At 39.6% G+C, this 15,629-nt stretch overlaps 1 protein-coding gene across 1 annotated transcript in view; it reads left to right on the forward strand.

The window, feature by feature from the left end:
• Positions 1-15,629, forward strand: part of b3gat1b (beta-1,3-glucuronyltransferase 1 (glucuronosyltransferase P) b) — a 24,246-nt gene continuing 8,617 nt past the window's right edge. The window contains exons 1-2 of the mRNA XM_070982848.1: positions 1-475; positions 13,484-13,747. The gene's annotated coding sequence lies outside the window, so the exon portion shown is untranslated. The remainder of the gene's footprint in view (positions 476-13,483; positions 13,748-15,629) is intronic.

The following is a 15,629-nucleotide window of genomic DNA, read 5'->3' on the forward strand; positions in this document are numbered from 1 at the left end:
AGACAATCATTGGCATTAATACAAGCAGCAAGAAAGAGGAAGCCAAGGGTATTCATTTGGTGCAATGGGAAAGGGTCGGAGCTAAACAGAGGCAGCAAGGTAAAGTGGAATGAGACGAGAGACAGAGTGACAGTGAAAGGAGAGGAGAGAGACGGGAGGAGATAGAATAGAGGGAGGGAGGGTTTAAGTGCCAAATAAGCTGCCCTCTCTTCTCCCACATCTCAGTCTGTGAGCACTGGAGCACAGCGTGAGCTCTGGAGTGCATTCTCAACATGCACACCTGTAAGCCCTATTCATTCATTCACGAATGCAGCGTTCATCTATGAATGACAGCGACACCGTTGAGACGTTAACAGCAGCAAAGAGTGTTTTAAATCTGTCTTGATGAGATCATTTGAGCTCGGAGGCAGAGGCAGCGGAGGAGAAGGCGACATGCAGAGAAGTGGATGCTGAGCGGTTCCGGTCTACAGTTAAGGTCTGAACCTTTTCCCTCCTTTGATCTGTCAGCCTTTTAAAATTTGCAGTGTGGACAGACAGGACATGCTTTCTGACTGTTTATGGATGTTTTCTCTCCTGCTTTGCTGGGTCTACTAGCATAGTGTTGTTGAATAAGACAAGCAACAATAGAGATGAGTTTATCAAACCCTCTGCCATCATCTGGCTGAATCACACAGAACTTTCATGTTGATAGAAATTTTCACAACACTGTTGAGTATAATGGTTGCTTCAGATTAGCGTGCAGCTTTGCTCAGGATCTTTATTTATGTCTTTGTTCTTCTGCTGTTTCACATCTACTCGCAGCATGAAATCTCATCTAATTGGTGTAATACTGTCATTACAGTAACATCGAACATCTGTAAAGACTGATACCTTAATATGGTCTGTGTTTTATGAAGTCACTGTCAAACTTTAGTTTGCTGAGAGGAAACTTGTCATCATTGGCTCTGCTCAGCACTAATAAAATGTAAATCTTTTAATTAGACTTTGGATGATCTTCAAGAGGTCAGCAAGCTGCCAAAGTGTCTGGCGTGAACTGCACATTATCTAACACGTCTTTCTCAAAACACTGGCACTTATGGAGACACAGATCAGTACACATATATATAATTCTATAATTATGAATGATATATATTCACTTCTTAGCATCAATTATTGCTACAAAAGTCTAGATTTTATACAGAAGCAGTGATTAAGAAAGAGCAGAATAGAATAGAATGTTATTGTCTCAGCATTAAAGCAAGTTGCACATTAAAAACAATAAACATTAAAAAAGAAAGAAACTACAGATCACAGACCGTCAACAGTAAACCAATTATACACAAGCAAATGAGATGAGATCTCCCAAGATTAGCTATTCTAGTGATGTTGCTTCAACCCTGCACAAATGTAAATTAGAGTATTTTTGCTTACAAATGAACTGCAAATCAACTCTTATCAAGAATACTAGTGAAATAGAAGCTATACAAAATGTGGCCAGAGTGATGTATTACTCACTTTGCACTTTTGTAAATTGAGTTTTACATCCTCAAAGTTTATTCAGACCTAAACAGCAGTATGAATTGCTACTTTAACTGCTTCCCTGGTTTGCAGTTTAATTTAGTGTAAAGCTGTGTTGGTCTGAATGATCAGCATAGCCAAATCCTGTGGTTTAATGTTTAACTCTTTACTGCTATCTAAATACTCCTTGAATCTCACTGTTCACTTACACAGTCACACATGAGTTAGAAATGTGGACCAAAACAAAAAACAAAAAACAAAAAAACAAACATACCCAAACTACTCCCAGACTGGACCAGAGTCCCTGTAAGTTGCTTTTTTTTCTCTTCAAAATGTCTTAATTACAAGTGTGACACACACTGTGCAGATGCTTTTCACACTTTATGAAACTACAAGCAATTTAGAAAGGGAGAAATCCTGAGCATCTTTCTCGTGCAGAGTGGCACACATAAATGAGAAAACAGACTGCTGTCTGTTCCTTGTATAAAATATGATCGTGTGCTGCAGTCATCTCAGTGTTCATCAGTGGATTAGCAGCAAGTCTAATAATTTAACTTTCAAATGTGCTTTTCACTTGCTGTTCAATTTAAAAAAAAATGCTCATAAATGGTTCATTGAAATAGTTTGATCTAGCATTAAGATGTGTTTGGAAACTCATCAGAGCGCTATTTCAGGGAGCATTTGATATCCTTCCCAACAGTTTTGATTCTGCATCAGTTCCTGTGTAAGCTATAGCGAACACATCTCAGCAGAATTAAGAGTAGCTTAGAAGGCTATTCAAGAGAAAATCATTACTGGCTTTGAACTAGCTCTGCAGGCTTGCCATTTTTTTATCTGCATACTCCACTGTGCTCTTGATGTACATTACAGAAAAGTGCCTTTGAGTCAGATTGTTTGAGGTTGTTTTTGCCCACTTGAAAGCTGGTTCAGATCAGAGGCAAATTCTCACTTCAAGCAGGGGGAATGCTGCATGAGCAGATCAATACACAGAACAGGTCCTTGCAAAACCAGCACTATCATCCTACGAAGCACGATGCAGACTCCTCTTAAGTTCCCACTGAACTGGAATCTTTCATGCTCGATGAAGGCTACAATCAGGGATGTGCAGACTATAGTCTAACAGGAACAGTATCATCAGTGCTAACTGTGGAAGTACTCTCTGTGTAATAACTGACAGACAGATAGATTTTCTATGTAACTGAGTATTCAGTCGACAGAGAAGCAAGGATTTGGCTATCAAGTAGTTGGGGATGTACTGCAATGATGTGCTGTGCTGTGCTGTCAGGCAAAGTACTCAAACTGTTTGATTCCTGTTAATGGCAAGCTAACAGTCTCAACAACTATTGCTATACTAGAGGTGGATTGCCATGAATGTCATTCATATGTCCCTCCTGCCATCATCAAGTCAAAATTCAATTTGTACAATATTTTGATTAAGGACCAGATACACACAAAACTAAAGGCGTTCTCATGCTGTTTAGTGCTAATTAGTGAATGTTGCCATACTAACACGCTAAACTAAGATGGTGAACGTACCTGTTAAGAGTGTTAGCATACAAATGCTAGTATTTACACTGTTAGCAGGTGTTCAAGTTGAAAACAGTGCAATTCAGTGAGTCTGGTTTGTGTAACAGATCCAGAAGTTTGAAGGCTCATCATATTTTACAAAATATTTTGCAGATTGAAGCCAATCGAGGCCACTGAAGTGGCTTAAACTAATTTTCTTAACATTTCTTTGTAACGTGTCTTGCTGTCAGTCACAGAAACTGTTTGCCAGCATAACTGGTATGTGCAACATAAAATCAGTCTACTGTGCAGCTTGAACCATATGATTATCAGACGCTCATCCATCCATATTAGTTGCTCTTAGCTTACTTGTATAATGTCCTGTTAAAAGTGAATGTCACTCATAGAGCAGAAAGTATAAGTTTAGCTAAATCTGTCAGATCTATACAAGCAGCCAGAAGATGGTATAATTCACTGAGCATGAAGGTACTTTATATGTTAGCAGCTTCTGTGCTCTCATCATATGACTCCTATCTTGTCAGTTACTCTAATGGTACACTAGAATTCGTGCTGCATTTTCCACCTGCAAGGGAAATAAAAATGTCCTGCCTGGCTGTGACTCAGCCTCACCAAATACCGAGGAGATGAAGATACAGTATGTCCCACAGCAGATTCTTGATGAGGTTCACACTCTTCTCAAAGTGAGACAGACATTGGACCTCTGGCTGAATGCGAGAGAATGTTGTGTCTACAGCAAACAGCATGAGTGAGGATTACGTTTTGGCATTTGAGGAAGGAGCTTGCACTATTACTTCATTGCCCCAAGAGCACACAGCAGGTGCAGTCATAGAACAGCAACCGTTCATTGACGCCAGCAAAAGTCCTGAGAGAAGCAAAATCAGCAGCCAGGCACTAAAGCTGTGAGATCTTAATGTAAAAAAAAAAAAATAAATAAAAAAAATCAGCTTAATAATAAATTAAAATTTTAGTCTAATTGGCAGAAATGACATTGTAGTGTGAGCTTACACTCTTGATCGCCTACAGGACGTGTTCAGGCAGTTGACTAAGTTGGTGTCTTGGTATAAGGTTTAATACAGATAACTGATCATATAAAGTCCAGAGGCATCACACTTTTCTCGTGTTTTGCATCGGTTTACTCGTTCACTCTGCAGACTCCCACACAACCTTCCAAAAAAACTTTTGCTGTGCTTGTTTGATTAACTTCATCATGTCCAAAGGGAAAGTGATTTGCAGTGTAGGCACCAAAAAATACATACAAAAATGAATACCAAAAGTTACATCAGAGACAGTCTGTACTGTACATGACAGCCACAGCAGTGGGAACATCACAAAACAGAGCAAAGGAACGAAGAGCAGGAAAGATTTCAGATTTAATAGCGACCTCCTCACCAAACAGAAACAATAGAAGCATTTTTGAGCCAAATTCAGCCATACAGGCTTATTTTCAGCTACACTCCCTTTTATTTATAACCAATTTATTAATTACATATATATATACACACACACACACACACACACACACACACACACACACACACACACACACACACCTGAATACCAGATTTCCCGCTGCAACAAATTAACACAGAACATGGAATTAATGTCAATAGGTCTTTTGTCTTGTTTCAAATAATTTTTAGACACACATCAGCACCCACATTGAGTGGGATTCTGCCTCCAGCAGCTGTGGACATCTGCCACGTCAATCTGTTTGAGAGGAATGAACAAGCAAAAACAAAAAAGCATCCTCCATCAGTATTGTGGACGACGGAAAGAGAAAGAGCAGCTGTGTGTGTTTCTTTGGCTTAATGGCTGGACTATTTAAAACTTACTGCACTACTTTCAAAGTTTCTCCCCCTGAGACAAACATTTTCAACCACTGGGAAACTATTTAACATGTCGTGTGTGTGTGGGTTTCGATGTGAGTGTTTATGTAATCAGGATTGGTGGTGCAGGTTGTATATAATGGAAGCTGCTCTGCTCGCTTGTATTATAATTGAATTGAATGCACTTTTTGATTGTGGTTGTGATTGCATATGATGTTGCTTTATGGGATGGTGTTGAATGAAGTTTTATTTGTGTGGGGCAGCACAAAACCTTCAATCAGTGAAATGTGATTGAAATCTAATTTATTCACATTTAACAAGGAGGTTGTGTGCAGATGAACGTATGCATTTCACCTATTTCTTTTCACTTTTCCAATCACTGTAAAGCCTGCAAATCTATGTATAACACTAGTCCTTTAACTAAGTTAATGCAAAGTCAAAACACAAAACTTACAATCCTGATTCAAAAAAAAAGTTGGGAGGCTGTGAAAACAGCACAGAGACGATATATTTAATGTTTGACCTCATCAGCTTCATTGATTTTTGTTAATACCTGCTGATTCTGTATTTGATGCAGCAACACATTTCAAAGAAATTGGGACAGGAGCAACTAAAGACTGGGAAAGATGTGGAATGCTCCAAAAACACCTGTTTGGGACATTCCACAGGTAAACAGGTTCGTTGGTAACAGGTGATAGCATGATGATTGGGTATGAAAGGAGCATCCTGAAAAGGCTCAGACGTTCACCACGTTGTGAATGCATGATTGGATATTACTACATGGTTTTGGGAACATTTTACTACAGTCAGTATACACTTCATTGGCAAATAATTGGATTCTGTTTTTATTTCATGTTGCAGTGTCCAAACTTTTTTTAATTGGGGTTGTACAAAAAAAATTATATAAGTTAAGTATAAGTTTTCATACCACCACTGCATTGATCTCCTGCTCGTGATTATGACCACATTTCTTTCAAATGTAGAAACACAATATTCTGATGTTACTTCAAGGCAAAAGATTAACTGTGACAACTTACACAGAATTGTTGTTTCTCACTTTGCTCAAGATAATAATTGGATTAAGCTAATTACATGCCCAGCAGAATATTACACTTGCTGTGCTCAGCAATAGTGTGAACACTGTGATTTTTGATGGCGCTGATTGTCATTTGCCTCTGGCTGCTGATTTGAATTCTATTACAGGAACACTGCAACCACAACATGGTCATATAAGCGTCTTCACATAATTATTAGTTTGATTATGGTCATATTTATTGAACTGATATGAATTTTGATGAATGTTGATTGCCTCAAGGGAAACAAACACATCATTATTTACTCCATCAACAAATGTAGTATGCAAAATAGCAAGAAAATGGGAATATTAACTGAGGGAACAGTTTCATTAAATTATTCTCAAACTCCTAGTGCATGCAGTAATTAGATTATAGTGTGCGCATAACCAAAGCCAGATAATGATGATGGGTGCAGACAGTATCCATGGTGATTTTGGAGAGTATATTGGCTCACTTTTTGTTTCTGAACAGTTACTAAAATTTGAAATCAGAGATGTGAGTTTGACAAAAAGACTTTTACATTTATTGAACTAATCTCCAGTGCAGCAGTGTTAGAAAATGTTTATGGACGTCACTATTACAGCACGATTCTCATCTGAGAGCATGATGTGAAAAGCTTGCAAAGTGCAAATTTTACCATGAAATAGCTTTGGCAAGGAAAGTGGATTTTATTATTGTAAGATGGGAGTCCTCATGCATGAAGAGAGTCATGCAGTTCGCTGTGACACATCTTTTTATTCCTCACCTGCTTATTATGAATGTCAGTGAGCTGAATTTGATTTGTTCTCATGATTGTACTGGCCGGGGTAACGAGGCTGTTCAGGTTCTTTCTCTGAGCAAAGGGGAAGTTTCAAAACCAGACCACAATCTAAACAAACATTTCACTCAAATCATTGTATGAATCACTGTCAGATATCGTGTTTTATTGAGACGAGACTGTACTTCCAGGCTGCCACAGTATGCAAGGATGTGAGAATATAATTAGTGAAAGTGTTACATTGTCATCTTTCATCATTTTCTCTCTCTTCGACTCTGAGGTGTAACATGCAAACCTGTCCTGGTTGTGTTCAGAAAGCAAAACCAAGACACAAAGTAAATCCATTACCAACCACCAATCTGTCCCCACAAGTCACATTTGAATATTATTCAAATGAGACTTTCTCCATCAGTATCAGTGGGCTGGAGCTTTGGATTGAGGAGGAGCAGCAGTGTGTGTTTCTTCAACTAAATGAGCCATTCTGATGATGACTAGACTACTTAAAACTTACTGCACTACTTTCAAAGTTTCTCCCCTCTGGGACAAACATTCTCAACAACTGAAAAATGAGTAAACATGTTAATGTGTGTGTGTGTTTTGAATGTGTGTGTTTTTGTAATCAGGATTGGCGGTGTGCAATAGAATAGGGCTGTGTATAATGGAAGCTGTTCCGCTGTGCGCATTATAGTTGAGTCAAGGCCACGCATTCACTTCAACTGTATATGTGGCTGGATCTATATGAGATTGCTTTGAAGGTTTTCTTACTTGTGTGAGGGTGCACAATATTTTCAATCAGTGAAATGCGATTGAAAGCTCATTTATTCAAATTTAAAACAGGTGCAAACAGGAATATATACATTTTACCTGTAGTTTCCCTTCTCCAATTGCTTTCAAGTCTGTATTTCTGTCTGTACCTTAGGATGATGTAAGGGATAATGCCCAATGAGGTGCCCATTAACTGAATTAATGGGCTATCTGGAGAAGAAGAAGAAGAAGAAGAAGAAGAAGAAGAAGAAGAAGAAGAAGAAGAAGAAGAAGAAGAAGAAGAATCGGAGGGACAAGCCCCTTTATTGGTCACACAACACATCTACATGCACACACACGCACTGGTGAAATTTTTCCTCCGCCTTTAACCCATCCTGGTCGTCCTTCCTCTGCGGGAGACCAGGAGCGGTGGGCTGCCATCCGACGGGCACCCGGGGACCCAGTTCTCTTTCATCACCATTGGTCAGGTGCTGATCTTCTTGCATGTTTTTAGTGGGAGTATTTTTATGGAGGATACCCCAGGTGAGCACGGGGAGAACATGCAAACTCCACACAGAAAGGCCCTTTTTCCTCCAGCAGCATGCACCGAAGGCATGGTGGAGGACACGCCACCAGCGCCCACAGCGGGATTCAAACCGGGACCTTCTAGCTGTGAGGCGACAGTGTTACCACTTGTGACACCGTATCACCAGAGGCTGGAATCATCACACATGCAGTGGAAGATATTTCAAGGCTGTTCAGCTCGGGCTGGCTGTATCAATGCATGCTGTTCACGGTCAAGAGTACTTTTAACCTTAACCCTGACAACTTGCACAAAATTGATGTTTCTCACTTTGATCATGAGAACAAAAAATTACAGTTAGAGTACAAGAAGACCTTAATTGCAAATTCAAACTGTGCTCTAAGTGGAAACATTTTCCCTGTCTGAGCTGTGAAATGCATTGTTGGCACAGTGCTAACCGGTGCTCATTTACACTTTGACTGAAACGTTAGACTTCACACCGTCTGTACTTGTAAACATCTTCACAGTAGAAAGCTGTAATTACGTACACCCACGTATCAAATGATTTAACTGTTTCTCCCTCACTTTACTTGATAACTCAGTTTCTATGAAAGACATTCTTTTAAATCTATTTCTCACTTATTATGGCAGTTTGACTGTGCTTTACCTATATTTTGTACATAAGCAATAGTGTTAACACCAAATATCCCATTTCCTGACATCTTAATTTTTAAGTTTAATTTTTTTAATAAATTTAGTAAATTTATGTTTACATGTCACTGCTGAGTGCATGATGACAGCTGATAATGAATTAAAATAGATGCATACTGGAGTATACTCTTGACAAATGAGAACATGCTGGGAATACAAGCTTATCTTATTATTTGTGTGTGTGTGTGTGTGTGTGTGTGTGTGTGTGTGTGTGTGTGTGTGTGTGTGTGTGTGTGTGTGTGTGTGTGTGTGTGTGTGTCAGGGGGTACAGAGAGGAGGGGCCTGTAGCACAAGTCTATAAAATGAATTCATCATCATAGTCGAACTGAAATCAGCTTGATGTCGCTGCACCAGATTAGTTAAAGATGGATTGTGTAAGATTTCTAAGTATCTTTATGTTTGGTGTTAATGTCAGTCATCAGATTGCCTTGATGCCATCAATAGGTCATTAACTCCACAGTGCTTGTGCTTCCTTGTTGTTCCTTTACCTTAACATCATTATTCCTTATGGGAAAGAGAGGATGCTGTGCAGTCTGACAAAGCTGCCTCAGAACAGGGAAGGCTTCCAAATATGGATCCCTCTCCCTCTGTGAGCATTTAATCGACAAGTTAATTCAATAATTATTATTATTCATTATTACATGAGAAAATGGCCAACATATTTGTACTGTTGAGTGATATGTGAGAGGAATATTGCGTTCTGCTGGAAGCCAGACAACAATATAGAGCGCTTACTGTACTCACAGGATGCAGTTCTTACCCTCAACACTAAGAGCAGAAACGTGGTCCACGCAAGTACAGGAAATCTAATGACAACGCCAAGGTCCGCTCGATTGTGGGTTTGGGTTAGCTGTCAATTAGCATCAAATGATTTTTTTTTGTTTTGCTCATGCACTAACATGGAGGGGGTGGGATTTATGACCTATACTGCCCCCAGGGGGTGATCGAGATGTGAGATGAGATCATGTTATCTTTATCTCTTTATATGCAGCTATTGACATGGACTGTGCTTCTGTCCTAAATATCCATGTAAAACCATTTTAGCAGCTTGGCTTGCTCAGCAACTACTGGATGGACTGCCATGGGATTTGATACAAACATTCATGGTCCCCGGAGGATGAAGCCTACTCACTCTGGTGATCCTCTTACTTTACCATCAGATTGAAGATTCTCTAACTTTTGGTATTGTACCATCATCTTTGATTTCTGATCAAATTCCTGCTCCACCCAACCTCCCAAATAACACTGATAACAAGTTCCAAAAGCAGCACTTATTATAGCATGTTGTATCAAGCGAGATGTGTATCTATACAATACTATGCCAGTGTGAGAGATAACACTGCAGAGATAGAGCTGTTGCAGTGAAAAGGCACTAATTATCACCCAGATGATTTTCAAAGGGCCCACCACACTGGAAAATACAAGAGTTATGCTTCACAGTGTTTTCATTATATACATCAATATTGCCACTGCCAGCTTGGGAAGCTATTAATTTAATGTGAATTTTAATGATTTGCATTTTAATAGCACACCTACACTTCTTTCTGAATGTGACACCTTTGAAACTGCATCAGCATCTCATTAATCACCCATCTGTCAAACACTAAATGGCATTTCTCTGAGCCTCAGCACATAAACCGATGCTGGCAGAATATTGATGGAAGTGATTGAATAACAGAAAAGTAAAAGCACGAAGAGAACTATCAGGAGATAATTCTTTCATTGGTAAAATGATAATATAGATATCCCACTTTTTTCATTTTGAGTCCAAACATCTGGATTCTTTCTTTTAAAATTTGTCCTTATCAACAAATATATTGCTATATTTTTTCCTCTGTAGTGTCGTGCGTGGACAAGGCAGCATAACGACTATTAGAACTGATTCCCGTCAGGTCTATTGCAGGTGTTGGGTTTCTGGTGGATACAAAGACACCAGTCGGAGAGGAGGTGTTGAGCTGAGAGCAGTGATTCTATTACAATGAACCTGTTTACATGCACACATTATTTCAATAACGCTGCAGATCATAATGCCTCTAATACTCGTGGTCATAAAAGGCTGTTTATATACACCATCTTATTCTGCTCCCTCAGAACATATGCATGAATAAACAGCACATTTCTTGAGGAAAATAAGTTTGACTCATACAGTGAAAACCTGAACAAAGTGATCAGGTTCATACATATTCAAAAAGTCTTGGACTTGAAAGATGACTGATTTGAATGATTTGTTTCTGGGATAATGATAGCACATCACAGTGTTTGCATTCAAAGGAAGAAAGTAGAGATCGAGGCTGGGAGGAGGCAGATGTTGACGTAAAAGGATCAATACCGTACTCTGGGACCCCTTAGGAAGAAGCTGATTTTTATCCCATTTCAGCTACAAGCCAAATAACTTTTTAAATACATGCATGTGATAATTCAGCATATTGATTATTCTGTTTAGTAGAAGGCTGCAGCTCCACCGCGGACTGAACTGTCAGAGATGTTTGTGGATACAAAGAGAAAGCAACAAGATGTATCAATACTCAATCAGAAAGCCATTCGTTGTCATTACTAAGATAAAAAAAAAATTGCTTTCTCCTTTGAGTGACACACTTTAAACTAATTAAGAAAGTAAATCATAATTTCATTTATATAACATCATGCAGAGCAGCCCTTGAAAAATACGGAAAAAGTCAACTTAAGAAATGCACTCAGCTGATTGAATAGGGGGACATCCTTCAAAAACCAGTCTTTGTTTTGTTTGTGTGTGTGTGTGTGTGTGTGTGTGTGTGTGTGTGTGTGTGTGTGTGTGTGTGTGTGTGTGTGTGTGTGTGTGTTTGTTTGTTTGTTTGTTTGTTTGTTTGTTTGTTTGTTCACAATATAGCCAACAGGTTTTGGTTGGATGACCAAAGTCTACTGAGAGACTTCAAAGCTCTGCAGCTTGGCAGTTAACCAGAACCAAAGAGGAGAGAGCACATTTGTCCAGTTTTAACTGCTCTGCACTGACTTCCTGTAACATTTAGAACCAATTTTAAAGCCCTCCCCCTTATAAACAAAGCCCTTGATGGGCTAGAACCTCAGATTTTTATTTACTGTTGTTATGGAGTGGGTTTTATCCTCCATCTTATTTTCGATTCATTTTCTATTCTTGTTTTTACATTCATGCTGTCTTTTTATGTGCACTTGCTGCATGTGATTTATTTGTTGTAAAGCACTTTGAGCTGCATTTTTTGTATGAAAGGTCCTATAGAAATAAATGAATGATAATAATAATAGTGTCCTCTCAGTGGTGTAAGGATTTAGTAGCTCAGAAATGTATGCAGGAGCTAAGCCTTATAGTGCCTCATAAGTGATTAAAAGAATCTTAAAATCAGTGCTGAGCATCATTGGCAGCCACTGCAGCGAGGCAGACAGCCAGGATAATATAAGAGTGATATGAGATCTACAGCCAGACCTCGTGTCGAGCCGAGCTGCTGCATTTTGTTCAAGCTGAGGACGTGTCTGGGCAGTTTGACTGAGGCAAAGGAAAAGGGCATTGCAGAAGTCAAGACTGGGAAAAATAGAGGTGTGAATGATGAGTTCTAAATCAAAAGCTGATCATATATTTGCAGTATTTCTGGCCTGAAAAAAACAACAAAAGATTAAGCATTAGCATGTTAAAATTAGCGAACAACAAGTACCACACATGGAGAAACTGTCTGCATTCATATGGAGATGTATATTTATAGAGATTAGCTGAAATGTGGCGTTGTTGTCCAGTTTGAAAGTCATGTTTTCCAATTTTGTTTGTCAGACAAAAGCCAAGGAATACCAATATTGCCCCTTTGCTAGTCTTGTACTCACACTATATAAACATAAATTAGTATCTACAGTATTACTGCAGTTCTTTAACTAGTCAAACTAGATACAAACACAGTGTACAGATCCCTCTAGCTAATATTGGACTTTATGTAGATAGAATTGCTAACAATGGTGGTTTTGCTGCTGTTGTCAGTAGCGTGTTGACACATCTGTAGGTCTTTTCACCATGTGATCGTCTGTCAAAAATTCACAATATCTGTGATTCAGAAATTAGGAAAATCAGACGCTCTGAAGATATGATGAGAATGCAGCATAACACATTATTTTCCTGCAGTGATGAGTCATGTCTGACATGGGAAACATCTATTTGCTACCCTGAGCATGCCTTGATACTGGTGAACAAATAAACATGTCTGTGAATGTAATACAGTACTTCTGATTTCAACTAATCTCATCTTCCACAGGCTTGAGGGGTCATAGTTAGTCATCTAAACCACCTGCTATAAGCAACATCATTTACAGCCACTGCACTTTGTCACATGCCAAAATATAACTATCTTCCTTAATTACTGATATGAGCTGTACTGCATTTCACACTGCTGCCTCCTCTCCATCTGTGGGGTTCTTTATACCAGCAGAATATTTTTACCCTATCCCATTATTAGACTTTTCAAGCAGAGGCGTCCATTCAGAATGTACTCCTTTCATATGCCTGTCAGGAAATGAAAGCAAATGAATAGAAATGCCCTTACTGTCTGGCTAGAGGACCATGTGACGAGAGCGGTTTATGCCTCAGATAAACAACCCCCATGTTATGCATGGTTCTCTCAGTTTTTCAAGTCCAGAATCATCCCTGAGTAAGAATTCCATCTGTGGGGCTGTGACATTTTTCATGTGATTTATTCTATTGTCCCGAGTCCTCCGGCCATGGCTGCCCCTCCACCCCGTCCCCTTGCCATCAGCTTTGACAATCCCAGCCTTTGTTTTTGCAATGAGAAGCAGCATTCTTCCAGAGGGATGACCTCCTCTGTCTCTACAGGGGCTGGCACTGAGGACGCGACCCTGCCTGAGGATTGGATAGCACCCGCTGGATGCTGTGAACGAAATCCACTGGTTGTCACCCCAACTCTGCTGCTCATATGTGCACCAAACACGCTCTCCTGCTCCAGGAAGAGAACCTGATGGATCCCTCTGTTCATCAAAGCTGACACATCAAGGCCTAGCCACATTATCAGCACCTTCATCATTAACACAGCGCAACAGGATTAGTCTCTGTGACGAAAGTGGATCATCACTCATTTGTGTAAGTACACATCTCTTACACTTTATTATTTTCATTTTATTTTTGAAATAGCATTGTATTGTAGTTCATTCAATTGACAGTCAATGGTGAATTAGATCATTGTTAACAATGGGGAAAGAAACAACATTCCCTATATGTGGCACACCAGAACACAAAACTTGAACAGAACCTGAAGGCAAGAAGCTGAGACCAAGGGTACCAAAGTGAAAAAATAGTTCAGAGGCTCGTTCCTAAAATCCCACAGGACCTGAATATTAGAATTCCAAACCAGGCACACACCAAGGCTCCAAGCTCGACTTTTACATTTCGAACCAGTTGAAAGGGACAGTGCAAACATCAGAACATCAAACACCAGGAACGGTAAGACATCAGATTACCTGCAGCTGCAGTCATATTACAGACACATGCACAGGTCATCATTAGGATTTAAGGGATTAATAACAGTTGGCTGGATTCAGATGGCAGTAATGAGGATTTAACGTTCCTGATAATCTCCCTCTGTGGTGAATTTATTCGCAGCTAAAATTATATTTCTATCCCTAATGATGCTTTTAAACTTGCTGCAAAACGAGCACAAGAATGTAATTCTTATTGCTGCTTGTGACTCGGTCCGCCACCTGCCTGGAGGGCTGGAGGATGTGCATGGAACTGCTTTGCTTTATTGAGGGTTTTCCCTGGATACAGTTTGCAGTGTTAAGGCCAGGGCTAACACTTTGGAGGTTGAACACCCACAGTAAAAAAAATTCGAAGGTTTGGTCATTAGTGTTGTGAGTCATCATGACTGAAGCTATCTATCTGGATCCTATACTAAAGGCTTATCTGTCTTTTGTTCTGCACAGTGATCTCCAGGCTTGTTACTCTTGAAATAGAGCATCTCTCATCAGCCTGCCTTCAGTTTGTATCTGTCTCATAGCCCTTAGCAGCCCCTGCCATTTCACTGTCATTAGCACAGATAACATTAGTATGGATTTTCCAGCTGTGACAAGATTTAAAAGACACGTCTCAAGATGTTTGATACCCAGAGAGACCTATTTATAGATTTCATGGGCTGTGCCATACATTTTAAACACAGTAAGAAAGTTTTCGATCTTTTTAAGTGCTGAGTGAGGCTGGCACCGTCTTCCATTCGTCCTCCTTCCACTCCCGGCTCTTTGATCCAGTCAAGGTCTATCCTTAATGAGCATTGGATTGGAATCATTAGGTTTGTGATGTAAACAGATGAGTCTGTTTCCAGCACTGCAGCTTTTCTGCCAGGTCCATAAGCGTACCTGTGCAGATTGCGGGCTGTTTGGTCATTTCTTAGCATGCCATTAAAAATACTGTTTGTCTTGAAGAAAGCAGCTTTGGGGACCACAATCACAGCGTTGTGCACAAACAGATAAAAGTTGACAGTGTTGTCACAGTTAAATATTTAATGTCAAGTAAATGTATGGAGGTCAGGTTCATTTAAGGGGATTATTCCTCCGTCTGGGTGTGAAGGCTGTTGATTGGTGTTTTGACAGGCAACACTTGCTTTGGCTTCACGGTTCAGTGCTTGCATGCAGTGAAATTGTTATTTACGGCCGGGTTACCACAGCAGAATGCTTTACAATGTGATCCATCAAAGCCAATTAATTCACTATCAAATATAAGACATACATACAATTGTGAAATTCTTGTTATTAATTTTAATGCTATATCCTCTAGATAATTCAACTCATTATCCAGTCATTGTTATTCCTCTAACTTTCTGAGATAAAAATCAATCTCAGCATTACATTTGTATGCTGGAGTTCCAGTTTTTGTATGCTGACTCATCTACCCCCTGCAGAGGTCAATAACAAGTGGGCAGGCCCTCTTTTGTTCAGTGATGTGCGTGGACGCAGGCTTGTCACCCTCCTCC

The sequence above is a fragment of the Chaetodon trifascialis genome, chromosome 16 (assembly GCF_039877785.1).
Source record: "Chaetodon trifascialis isolate fChaTrf1 chromosome 16, fChaTrf1.hap1, whole genome shotgun sequence".
NCBI classification, from domain to species: domain Eukaryota; kingdom Metazoa; phylum Chordata; class Actinopteri; order Chaetodontiformes; family Chaetodontidae; genus Chaetodon; species Chaetodon trifascialis.